Source organism: Rhinatrema bivittatum, chromosome 1 (assembly GCF_901001135.1).
Source record: "Rhinatrema bivittatum chromosome 1, aRhiBiv1.1, whole genome shotgun sequence".
Lineage (NCBI taxonomy): Eukaryota > Metazoa > Chordata > Amphibia > Gymnophiona > Rhinatrematidae > Rhinatrema > Rhinatrema bivittatum.
The window spans coordinates 714,573,839-714,586,510 of NC_042615.1; the positions used below are offsets into that span (position 1 = coordinate 714,573,839).

At 46.5% G+C, this 12,672-nt stretch overlaps 1 long non-coding RNA gene across 1 annotated transcript in view; it reads left to right on the plus strand.

Moving 5' to 3' along the window:
* Positions 1 to 529: 529 nt before the first annotated feature.
* LOC115082078 overlaps positions 530 to 12,672 on the plus strand; it is a 41,623-nt gene continuing 29,480 nt past the window's right edge. Inside the window, exons 1-2 of the long non-coding RNA XR_003854068.1 lie at positions 530 to 625; positions 1,692 to 1,806. This is a non-coding gene — a long non-coding RNA (uncharacterized LOC115082078). The remainder of the gene's footprint in view (positions 626 to 1,691; positions 1,807 to 12,672) is intronic.

Genomic DNA, 12,672 nt, shown 5'->3' on the forward strand with positions numbered 1-12,672 from the left:
CTTCTCTGGACCTCCTCCATCCTGTCTCTGTCCCTTTGGAGATACGGTCTCCACAACTGAACACAGAACGTATTTAAGTTCAACCCTGACATCTGAAGATTACATCACTTGGAAGGGAGAAGAGGTAGGCGTTCAATTTAGCATGTGGATGTTGGCTCCAACCAGTAAGTGCCAGGCAGGTGTATCCTGGCTGGCAGCACACTGTATCCTTTCATACCTGCATGCTGCAGGGGCTGCCTTTCTCTCTCTCTCTCTGCTCTTGTGTGTGCATGTGCAGGCCGCAGCTCTTAAACAAATGTGATAGTTATACTTTCTGCCTCTCCTCATTTACTCTGGTGACAGACGTGTCGGCCTCCCGCTTTGAGGGGTTCATCTCCCATCCTCCTGCTGGGAAAGCTCAATCTCCCACCCAGTGAAGAGCCAAGCAGCAGCAGCAGCAGCCCACAGTTCCTGTTTCTTTCTGCACATCCCTAAATTGTGCAGCTGGCCAGCAAACCGCGCGGAAAGCAGGTGGGGGGGGGGGGGGGGGGGAAATGAGGCGACCGGCAGAGGGACTGTTCCACGGTGCTCACAGATGCTGGGGACACCAGAGAATGAGCAAAGGCAAAATAAGACAAGACTGCAGGTGAGGAGGCCAGCAGTTTGCACACTTCCCTTTCTCGCTCTTTTAGGCTGCAAAGTGTGAGTTGCTCTGGGAGGGGAGCACTCTGCTTCCTGCCCAACCCTCTGCTGTTTTTAATCTTCCCCATCAAGTCAAATTAGTTGCTCCGGGAGGAGGGGGAGGGATGAGTTTTCTCTGGACATAGGAGCACTGCTCTGGGGAAGAGATGAATTGCTGAGTGGGAGTGGGGTGAGGACTCTGTCACTTGCAGCCCTAGCAAAACCCGTATCTTTGCTGTTTTTATATCTCTCCACATCCCTTGCATGAGTTGCTCGGGGGCGGGGGGGGGGGGGGGAGGTGGAAGGATGAGGAATTAATTGCCCTGGGGGAAGTGTGAGGTATGTATTCAGGGCTTAATTTGTAGACGGAAAGGAACTGTGGAGGAGGGTGAGATGGGAGGGACCAGAGCCAGGTTTGACTTGCATAAAGGGGCAGGACCAGGGCCAGGTGCGAACTCTCTCACATACATATACATACACACATACATATATCCAAATCAAAACCATGTGGCTGCCTTTGTCTCAGGTAAGCAGCTTTGCTTCCCCTCCAAGAGCCAAGGGGCCACACGTAATCCATGCAACTACTGGGTCTGGTCTGTTTCCTCAGGGGAGCCAGGACTGATAATCACTGCTGGCTCTGCTCCGCTTTCTTGGGTCTCAGAAAAAAAGTAGCAGAACACTGTTCTGTGTTGCTCTGCCAGAAATTAAGCCCTTGGAAATGGACACAAAAAGGTGTAGAATTAGCACAAGTTTGAGTGTTGTGAACAGTAGTGCCATTCACGAAGACCAGGGTTGAAGCTTTAACAATTGGTGTTACTGCCAACTGGCGTTTTCAAACTTGTGCTAATTCAAACTTTTTTTGTGCCTGTTCTTTGCGCTACAGCACCTGCTTCGATAGCACCCCTTCCCCTTTCTGTTCCCTGCAATACAGGAGGAGAAGTGTGGGGGGAGGGGGAACAAGAGAGGAGGGGCTGAGTTGGTGTTCTCTTCTCTGTGTGCATCAGGTTCATCCCCTCTCCTCTTCCTTGCAGGCTGCCTGGAGGGGAAGGGCTGGAACAGGAACCCCCGCTGCTCTGCCTCTTAAGCCTGAAAAGAAGTGCCTGAACTGCATTCCTCCATGAATTAAGCCCTGGATGTATTGCTGAAGTAGGTGTGAGGGATGAATTGCTCCAAGGGAAGAAAGAGGGGTGAATTGCTTGAGGGAAGGGAGAAAAGGGAATGGGGAGACATGGCCAGGGAGGAAATAGGGCAAGGACTCTGTCACACTCAGCCTTGGAAAACCCAACCCTTTGCTCTTTATTTCTGTCTCCCCATCTATCAGATAAATTGTTGAGTGGGGGGGGGGGGGACATGGTGGGTGTGATGAGAGATTAAGGGCCGGATTTTCAAAAGGTTATGCGCGTAACTCCAAAGGTCCGGGAGCGGGGCAGGGGCAGGGCCAGAGGCCTCCGACACAGTGGCCATTACCGCTGAGTCGGAGGATCGCATGCCGGCAGGCTGCCGGCGCACGCAACTTGCGCCTGCCCAGAGGCAGGCGCAAAAGGTAAGATAAAAGTCAGGGGGGGTTAGAGTAGGGCTAGGGCGGGGGGGGGGGGGGGGGGGGGTGGGTGGGAAAGGTTAGGCAAAGGGCTGGGAAGGTCAGGCTAGGGGGAAGGGAATGAGAGAAGGCAGCGCAGCTCGGCGTGCACAATTGTGCACCCCCTTGTGCGCGCCAACCCCTGATTTTATAACATGCGTGCGCATGTTATAAAATTGCATGTCTATTTGCACGCGCCAGGTAGCGCGCACACATGGATGCGCACGCGCCATGTCTTAAAATTTACCCCAATTGTTTTGGAGAGGGGGAGTGAAAAATAATGAGGGATGAATTACTGGGGGGGGGGGGGGATGAGTTGCTCAGGGAGAGATGAATTGCACCGAGCAGGGGAGGGGTTATGAAGAATGGAGTGTGAATCAATTGCTGGGTGGAAGGTGAGATGAGTTGCTCTGAAGGAGGGAGGAGATGAAGGATGATTTGCTTGGGATGGGGAGATGTCAGTCGCTCAAGGAGGGGGGGGGGGGTGTATGTGTGTATGCGTGAATTTCCTACTACGGCTGATTCACCCTCCTCTAATCCTCAGGTACAAAATTAGGGCCTCATTTACTAAGCCACAGTATTTTTCCTGGAGGGTGAAATACCATGGGACTTACTAAGGGGCAGTACTCAGTAAAATACCTCTGGGAAAAATACCATAGCATTAGTTACTCCCTAAATTCCATGTAATGGCAGCCCCAGGACTGTGAGGATGCCAATGCCTTAAAGAGGACAATGCATATTCAGTGTGAAATCTTGAAAACCTGACCAGTTTGTGGCACTCAAGGACAAGACTTCTCCACCTCTAATATATGAAATGACTTCCAAATGCAAAACTTGCTGGAGGACACCATCAAATTGAGAATATAAAATATCCCAACAATAAGCTGGAAGCTTACAGCATATCGCCATCTTTAGGTATTCTGGGATTTTTCCTGTTTTTGTCTCTAGAAACACTTAGAGAAAGGAGCATGAAAGCAAGACTGGCTTACTGGGGCACTGCAGGTAGTGGGTAGCTGAGCTAATGGAGGAGCAACCATTCACGGTGGAAATCTCTGGGATTCACAGGTGCCAACCAGCAGTTTTATTCAGGATATCCTATCAAAAATATAATAGGTCACCCAAGAATACAAGCTCAATAGCTTTTTAGATTATCCACTTGAAGAAATCTGTCCAAACCCAGTTCCACAGATGTTTCACTCCAAAAGATTGTTGCTGTATAACACAGTGTCCCCCCCTGGTCTTCCCACTTTCCTCTCCCTAGGATCCACACCGCTTCACTGTATACCTCATTAGACTAAATAATACTGAGTGGTTCACTCCGCCAATACCTTTGAGGATTCTTAAAATTAATCATAATTCCACCCTTATATACTGCCGCCAGTTCCTAAGCTGCCAACTGAACAGGTTTAATGTAGTTAGAAACTCTTGTTTTTCTCCTTACCCAGCAGTTATCATATTCAGTGTGCACTTTTTTAGGCCTTCAGTTTCTTTCCTTTATTACAGAAGCGAGAATTTAATGCAGGAGATTAGAAGATGGATCTTACCAGGGCGTCATCCAAATGAAGTCTGATTTTTTTTCTACAAGCTTGGCACTCCCCCTTCCAATGCCTCCCAGCAGTCTGGCAGCCTTCTTGACTCCTGAACAGCATCGGCTGTTTGAGTCTGGCGTCTACAGACACTAAGTTCATTTTGTCATGCCCTTTTGGTATTGTTTTACAAATATGCTAAAACTTATGAGCCACTGAAGTGCTATTATACATGAAAATATAGGGATGCATTTTTTTTTGTTTGTTTTTAATTCTTCTTTTTCCTTTAAATGAGAGCCATATTTTATTATTTGAAATTGTATGCTTCTGTTAGGTTTAACAATATCTAAGTCAATTACTTCTGTCAAAAGGCACACATACATACCTGCGCATGGAGGGGGGGGGGGGTGGGTTTTAAAGTTTCAAACCATATTTTTCCATGAGTAAACACTTTTGAGTATTGCACCCTAAATTACTTGGAAGGACAACAGTGAAGCTGCATTATATATTTTTTCACGATCACATACTGCGGCCCAGGCTCTAAGCTCTGGACTTGTGCCACAAGTCCTTTTAGTTTGGTCCAACATTTTCACTTAACCTCTACTTTTGGATGTTTTGGGATTGTGGTTCTACAGAAGAGGATGGCGCTATTTGCCTCTCTCTAGAGATGATCTCTGGGGGGGAATGATCCTGAGTTCTGTACGGGTGTGGTTCTTCTTTACGAAAGGGGTTCAGAAGGAAAGACCTGAAGTGATTCTAGGAATATTTTTGGCCTGCTGCTTCCTCCAGGGCCTTCTGTTGTCATGGCTGCTATTGTGCGAAGGGAATGCTCCTGGTAAATTACCAAGGAGCACCTGGGAGGAAGAATAGACCCTATCTATATTATGGGAGATCCTGTGGTTTTCTCTAGAAATGACCTTCTAAGAAGAATTCAGTGAGTACTGATTAGCTTATATGGGAAGAATGACCAAGGCACTAGGGGTATTAATAAAAGAGATATATGGATCTTAAGATAATGCTAAAAGTAGAGGAAGAGAAAGTAGATTTATTTTGTTGCTGCTCTTATCTCTGCTGTGGGATCCTGTGACTTATCCTTTTAAGATTTTGATTGTTAAGTCACTGCTGGTACCCAAGAAGCATACGTTTTGTCATTTTGAAAGTCATGGTGTGGGACTCTCTGACTGAAAAATTCCCAGGGTTGTGGATTCAATGTTTTGAACCTGCTAATGAGTGGTGTAAAAGAGAAGACAGAAGATTTTGTACAGAAGTGCAGTCATATGGCCACAGAGGTAAACAGGTGGATTTTGCAGTTTCCCTGTCCAGTGGTAGAAAATATTGCCATAACCCAGGGTCCCCGGTCTTCACGATTCCATGGCTGAAGTAAGTGCTGCAAAATTCAGCCCTTGCTGAAGAATTGGCCAGTATTGACCAAACTGCCGCAGGAGACCAGGGACCTTCTCAGAAGAAAAACATTGGTGGCAGTGGGACAGTGCCTTGCCCTCGCCCTCCCTGGAAAAGAAACATTAGCGGCAGTGGGATGGCGCAATATTTCCCCTCCCCCCGTGAATCCCCTCACTCAATCCACTCCTGCTGCAAAACAGGAGAAGGATGGCAGCCTTGCAGTGCCTCGGGAGCGTCTTCCTCTTCCTCTCCTGCCGGTCCAAGCATTGGGCTTTGAATCACATGGTTCAAAGCATGATGCTTGGCCCCGGCAAGACAGCTGGAGGAGAATTCGCCTGAGGTACTGCAAGGCTCCCATCCTCCTTCTCCTATGATTGGGGCCAGGCTTAGCATAAGTATGGGAGTAAATGTATTTATGTTTTCTAGTTTTCCAGTTTTGTACTGCATACAGAGTCTGGTCTTCTTGGGCTTTGCATTTCAGATTTTATCTGCACATTTGTAATTTGTAGTCAACTATTCTGTAATTGGAGAAGTCCTGTCTGTCTTCTACAAGTGTGATCGAGTTGAGGTATTCTACTAGCGTATAGGGATCTGTAGCACTCTTGTTTGTTGTGTTTTCCCAATAAGAGGTGTGTTCTAGGGCCCAATGTATGTGATGGGAAGTGAAAAATTGATGTGCACAAACCAAGAGAGGGATCTTGGGGTGATGGTGTCTGGAGATCTGAAGATGGTGAAGCAAATGTGGCAAGGCAATAGCTAAAGCCAGAAGAATGCTGGGCTGCATAGAAAGAGGAATAACCAGTAAGAAAAAGGAGGTGATAATGCCCTTGCACAGGTCCTTGGTGAGGCCTCACTTAGAGTACTGTGTTCAGTTCTGGAGTCAATATTTTAGAGGAACAAAGAAAGGATGGAAACGGTCCAGAGAAGAGCATACAAGGGTCTGCAAGAGAAGACCTATGAGGAGAGACTGAAAAATATGAATATGTATACCCTGGAAGAGAGGAAGTGCAGGGGAGATATGATACAGACCTCCAGATACCTGAAAGGTTTTAGTGATGCACATTCAACAAGCCTTTTCCGTTGGAATGAAATCAGTAGAACTAAGGGTCATAAAATGAAACTCCAAGGGGGATAACTCAGAACCAAAATCAGGAAATATTTCTTCACGGAGAGGGTGGTGGATGCCTGGAATGCTATTCTGGAGGAGGTGGTGAAGATGAAAACAGTGAAAGAATTCAAAGGGGCATGGGATAAACACTGTGGATCCCTAAAACCTAGAGGACGGAAATGAAGAAAAGAATGCATGAGGTTAACTTGCTGGTGCGGCGGTTACTACCCTTAACCAATAAGCCTTCATACTCTTGATACAGCTCCATCATGGCTCTCTGCTTCGATGTCAGAGGGAAAAGGGGATTTAGATTTGAACAGCAACCAATGAGGGCCTCAGCCTTTACGGTCTGGGAAACTGATAAACATGGGGTAACTACATGGTGCAGCATAAGCTTGCTGGGCAGACTGGATGGCCCATTTGGGCCTTTTCTGCAGTCATTTCTAGGTTTCTATGTTTCTATGTATAATATTTGCAATGCTATCCTTGTCAAAGGTAGGTTGTTGATATTGGAGTCTTGTAAGTTGGTGCTGCTATGATATCGCAGGTTTGCTATGTATGTGTAATTTTTTTTTTGGCAGGATTTTATATTATGCACCTACTAGTGGAGTTTATATTAGATGTCAGTAGAATGTTTTGCATGGTAAGGAGTAGAGGGAGGAGGGGAAATATCCTGCTGTTTCTTTATTGTTCGAGGTGCATGTGTAGGGGGGAAGGGTTTCTGTGGATACAGGATTTATATTTACAGAACTTAAGGTACAGGATTTATATTGTGTTTGTCTTCCACCTCAATGACAAGAATGAACCTCACTCATAAGCCAGAGTATGTAGGATATGATCTCAGTCTCTCAGATTTACAGCTTAATGCTTGAATTGTGCCAAACAACTTCTTTCTCAATATATACAGGCAGCATATTGAGGTGCACTTGGAAGTTCTTTTTAATTAGGTGAGTGGTATTCAAACAATTAGGACTGTTTCTGTATCTTTAGGCCACAGTTTCTGGGTCTCTGATTACACCTCTTAGTACTTGATGATCTTCTCTCTCTTTATACATAGTACAGAATAGTTAGTACTGACACTTCTATTAATAATGCTTTTGTCATTTTCTTCTTTACCACTATGTCTGGTTTACTAACAACAAACATTTTATTGGTTGGTCTAGGAATGAAAAATTATACTCTATGATTTATGCCATGAAGTTAGCATGGGGCACATTTAAAACTAATCGGAGAAAGTTCTTTTTTACTCAACGCACAATTAAACTCTGGAATTTGTTGCCAGAGAATGTGGTTAGTGCAGTTAGTATAGCTGTGTTTAAAAAAGGATTGGATAAGTTCTTGGAGGAGAAGTCCATTACCTGCTATTAAGTTCACTTAGAGAATAGCCACTGCCATTAGCAATGGTAACATGGAATAAACTTAGTTTTTGGGTACTTGCCAGGTTCTTATGGCCTGGATTGGCCACTGTTGGAAACAGGATGCTGGGCTGATGGACCCTTGGTCTGACCCAGTATGGCATTTTCTTATGTTCTTATGTTCTAAGAATGTATGTAAGAAAGAATGGCATTAACTGTCACTCAGGCCGATACAGAACGGTGCGCTCAACCAAGCACACTGTTTAGCCCCCGTTTGGCTGCGAGTTTTAGATGCGCTATTATTATCGCTTATACCTTAAGGGGTAATAGCACGTGGAAAACACGCAGCCAACACCCCCCCCCCCCCCCCCGAAACTAATAGCGTTCATCACGTGCAAATGCATATTGATGAGCATATTAGTTAGTTGCCTGGAATACTGAAAGTAAAACGTGCAGCCAAACCTCACATTGTACTCTCAGAAATTAACACCTTTCTGCACACCCTGGACTTAATATCCCAGCGATATTAAGTCAGAGGAACCAAAAATTTAAAAAAAAAATTTTTTTTCAAAAACGGACACTCAATTTTGCCAGCGTCCATTTTCCGAACCCGTGGCTATCAGCGGGTTCGAAAACAAACGCCGGTAAAATTAAGCGTCGGTGTCGGACCCACTGACAGCCACCTCTTCCGCTAATAAGTAGATGCTAGGGACACGCTATTGTCCCTGGTGCCTCCTTATTAGCACCGGGCCTCATTTAAATACAGAATCAGTTCGGAGTGCCGGCTCTCCCGCACCTTTTACTGAATCAGCCTGACTGTAAAGGCAGAAATTGGCAGTGGGAGCTGGGGGTGGAGCTTGGTTGTCCCCTCCCCAACTAAAAAGGCATTGATCTGTCCCTGGGTTCCAGGATCACAAAACCCTAACATCAGACCTCTTTATTTTAGGTGCCTAATAGGGATGTGAATCGTTTTCCATATCGTCTTAACGATAGAAATCGTGTGGCAGGGCAAGAAAATCGTCTTAGGCACGATTTTTTTAGTTAAAAAATCGTTAAAAATCGTTTTTTTCCGATTAGTGCGCACTAACTCGAGTTAGTGCGCACTAACGGGAGTTAGTGCGCACTAACTGGGAGTTAGTGCGCACTAACTGAAAATGATACAATTTGACACTTTTCAGGTCAGTTAAGGTCAGTTTAGGAATGAATATGTATTCCTATTGGCTGCCCTCTTATTTATTCATGTTACCAAGTTTCCTACTGACAGTATATGGGGGATGGGAAATGGAAACAGTTGGTAGCTTGACAAAACAAGTAATGTGATCAGTCAATGTGACTAGAACTTGTGCCCTAACCCTGATACCAGGGGTATTGTGATCTTCCTGCACACAGTGCCCTATCCCTATTAATACCAGGAGTGTTGTGATCTTCCTGCACACAGTGCCCTATCCCTAATACCAGGGGTGTTGTGATCTTCCTGCACACAGTGCCCTATTCCTGATACTGGGGGTGTTGTGATCTTCCTGCACGCAGTGCCCTATTCCTGATACCGGGGGTGTTGTGATCTTCTTGCACACATCCCGATATCAGGGATAAGGCACTGCGTGCAGGAAGATCACAACACTCCTGGTATTAATAGGGATAGGGCACTGCATGCAGGAAGATCACAACACTCCTGGTATTAATAGGGATAGGGCACTGCATGCAGGAAGATCACAACACCCCTGGTATAAGGGATAGGGCACTGTGTGCAGGAAGATCACAATACCCCGGAGGAGTGAGGGTCAGGCAGCTCCCCCCTGTCTGTGAAGCCAGCCTCTCACTAGTAATGCAGGGAGGGAGCTGTCTCAGACTTCACCATCCTCCCCCCCCCCCTTACCCACACACCATTCACTAGCTGGGACATGGGGGAAGTCAGGAGTGAGGGTCAGGCAGCTCCCCCCTGTCTGTGAAGCCAGCCTCTCACTAGTAATGCAGGGAGGGAGCTGTCTCAGACTTCACCCTCCACCCCCCCCCCCCCTCACCCACACACCATTCACTAGCTGGGACATGGGGGAAGTCAGGAGTGAGGGACAGGCAGCTCCCCCCTGTCTGTGAAGCCAGCCTCTCACTAGTAATGCAGGGAGGGAGCTGTCTCAGACTTCACCATCCTCCCCCCCCCCCCCTCACCCACACACCATTCACTAGCTGGGACATGGGGGAAGTCAGGAGTGAGGGTCAGGCAGCTCCCCCCTGTCTGTGAAGCCAGCCTCTCACTAGTAATGCAGGGAGGGAGCTGTCTCAGACTTCACCATCCTCCCCCCCCCCCCTCACCCACCACACCATTCACTAGCTGGGACATGGGGGAAGTCAGGAGTGAGGGTCAGGCAGCTCCCCCCTGTCTGTGAAGCCAGCCTCTCACTAGTAATGCAGGGAGGAAGCTGTCTCAGACTTCACCATCCTCTCCCCCCCCCCCCCCCCCCCTCACCCACACACCATTCACTAGCTGGGACATGGGGGAAGTCAGGAGTGAGGGTCAGGCAGCTCCCCCCTGTCTGTGAAGCCAGCCTCTCACTAGTAATGCAGGGAGGGAGCTGTCTCAGACTTCACCATCCTCCCCCCCCCCCCTCACCCACACACCATTCACTAGCTGGGACATGGGGGAAGTCAGGAGTGAGGGTCAGGCAGCTCCCCCCTGTCTGTGAAGTCAGCCTCTCACTAGTAATGCAGGGAGGGAGCTGTCTCAGACTGGTATCAGGGTTAGGGCACTGTGTGCAGGAAGATCACAACACTCCTGGTATTAATAGGGATAGGGCACTGTAAGAGATGACTGTAGTAGATTGAATAAAGATCTGATGTTTCTGCTCTCCTCACACCAAACAAAAACAACACACAAGCAGAGAAGCCCTTCTTACAAAGCTGAGCTAGTGAGTTAAGTAGGAGGAAAAGTAAACATACTGGTGCCAGTGTGGCTACTTAAAAAATACACTTACCAACAATCAATTACATATATTTGAACTGTGTACAGTTCCAGCCAGGACCACCTTTCTAAAATGCACAGTGATTGGCAAATTCAACATGCACTAGCATTTCAGGTGCCTGCTAACAAAAATAATAAACAAACAAGTTCTAGTCACGTGAGTGCTGATCATTACATTACTTTTTTTGTCAAGCTTCCAACTGTTTCCATTTCACATCCCCCCAACCATATTGGTAACATCAATAGATAAGAGCACAGCCAGCCAATAGGAATACATACATACATATTCATTCCTACGTGACCTTTACTGACCTGGGAAGTGTGAACACTTTGTTTCATTTTCTGTTGGTGTTCGTTAGTTTCCAGTTCCATTTCCCATCCCCCCAACCATCACCTCAGTGGTAACCTTGGTAACATCAATAGATAAGAGGGCAGCCAGCCAATAGGAACACATATTCATTCCTAACTGACCTTCAGTGACCTGGAAAGTGTTTATTTGTATCATTTTCAGTTAGTGCGCACTAAATCGAGTTAGTGCGCACTAACGGGGAGTTAGTGCGCACTAACTCGATTTAGTGCGCACTAACACGATTTAACGATTTTTAACGATAAATCGTTAGAATTTCTATTGTATCGTGTTCTATAACGATTTAAGACGATATAAACATTATCGGACGATAATTTTAATCGTTGAAAAACGATTCACATCCCTAGTGCCTAAGATGAAAGTTACAGTACCATGGACCATCAGGAGTTAACTCTGGTTTTAGAAAGTCTGACAGCCCCAACAAATGGTGCTGTTTGCTAATCAAGGATAATAGCTGGCTGCGGCCCAACTGCTGCTTGCAAGCACTTTTTCACATTCACATGCTGTGAAGATTTTATCCCTTTGCTGATTTAAGATTGATATTGGATTGAGGATGGTTTCAATTTTGCCCATGCACTTGACTTTATTAAATGTTAATATTTACATAGATATTTTAGGTGGAAAATAGTTTATATGTGTGACATATTAGAAATATTTTGTAAGTATGATATTTGCCAATTTTAAACAAACAAGTGCACAGTGGGAAAACGTACATTGACCCATGTAAGTGCACTATCAGTGAAGGACATGCTTTGTTACTCAAAAGAAGTTACTTTACAAGAAGGGAAAGCATTGCATGAGAATAATTTATGTTAAAATACCACCATTAGCCATTTAGCTATTAAGCTTGTAAGTTGTTTTGTTCCTCTTATCTCTGTTTCCTCCTAATTTTTAAATATTTAAACTGAATTAAACCCTAGAGTACAGGAGCACTGTAACTTTCAGCAAATAGCATCAGAACAAATATGTGCTTGTTTTCTAACAATTGACTTTGCATGTATCATAAAGGCCCTCTGTCTTTCATATTAAACATCTGTTCTATATACAGAATTAAGGAAATCCAACATGGGTTTCCATGTAAGAGCGAATGATTGTCCAGAACAGAGGTGAACCAACTTTTTGAGACAGGCCTGAAGCTAGGGCTTCGCGTAGGGAATAGGCCGAGACCCAAAAAAGGGGCCCTGGCCTATGCCCAAGTGCAACACCGGAGTCTGGGCCTAGGCCTGATGCCAGGGACTCGCTGCGACCTAAGCAAAGGGCCAGGCATTGGAAATTTCCCGACACCCACATACCTTATCCATTGGGAATCCGTCGCCATGTCCAGGCCCAGTACTGATGCCTCGCCCTCGGAGTGGGTGAAGCCCAGGCCCCAGACAAATGCTGGGGCCCAGTCTGGAGGCCAAGCCCCAACACCTGGGCACAGACCCAATAGCGGGGCCTGGCCTGGAGGCTGGGTCCCAACGCCTGGACCTCAACCCAAACCCAAGCCTGACAGCTAGGTGTGGCCCAGAGACTAGGTCCCAACACCTGGGCCTTGACCTAGGCCAGAACTCAGACCCAGGCCTGATACTGGGGCCTGGTTGGTAGGCCAAGTTCTGACGTCTGGGCCTTGGACCAGGGTCAGGCCCAGACCCAGAGGCCATCTTCCTCTTCTTTCTTCTATCTTCTATTTTCAAATGAAGCTGTCCATTGGGGAAACACCAGAGTAAATTAATTCTGATGC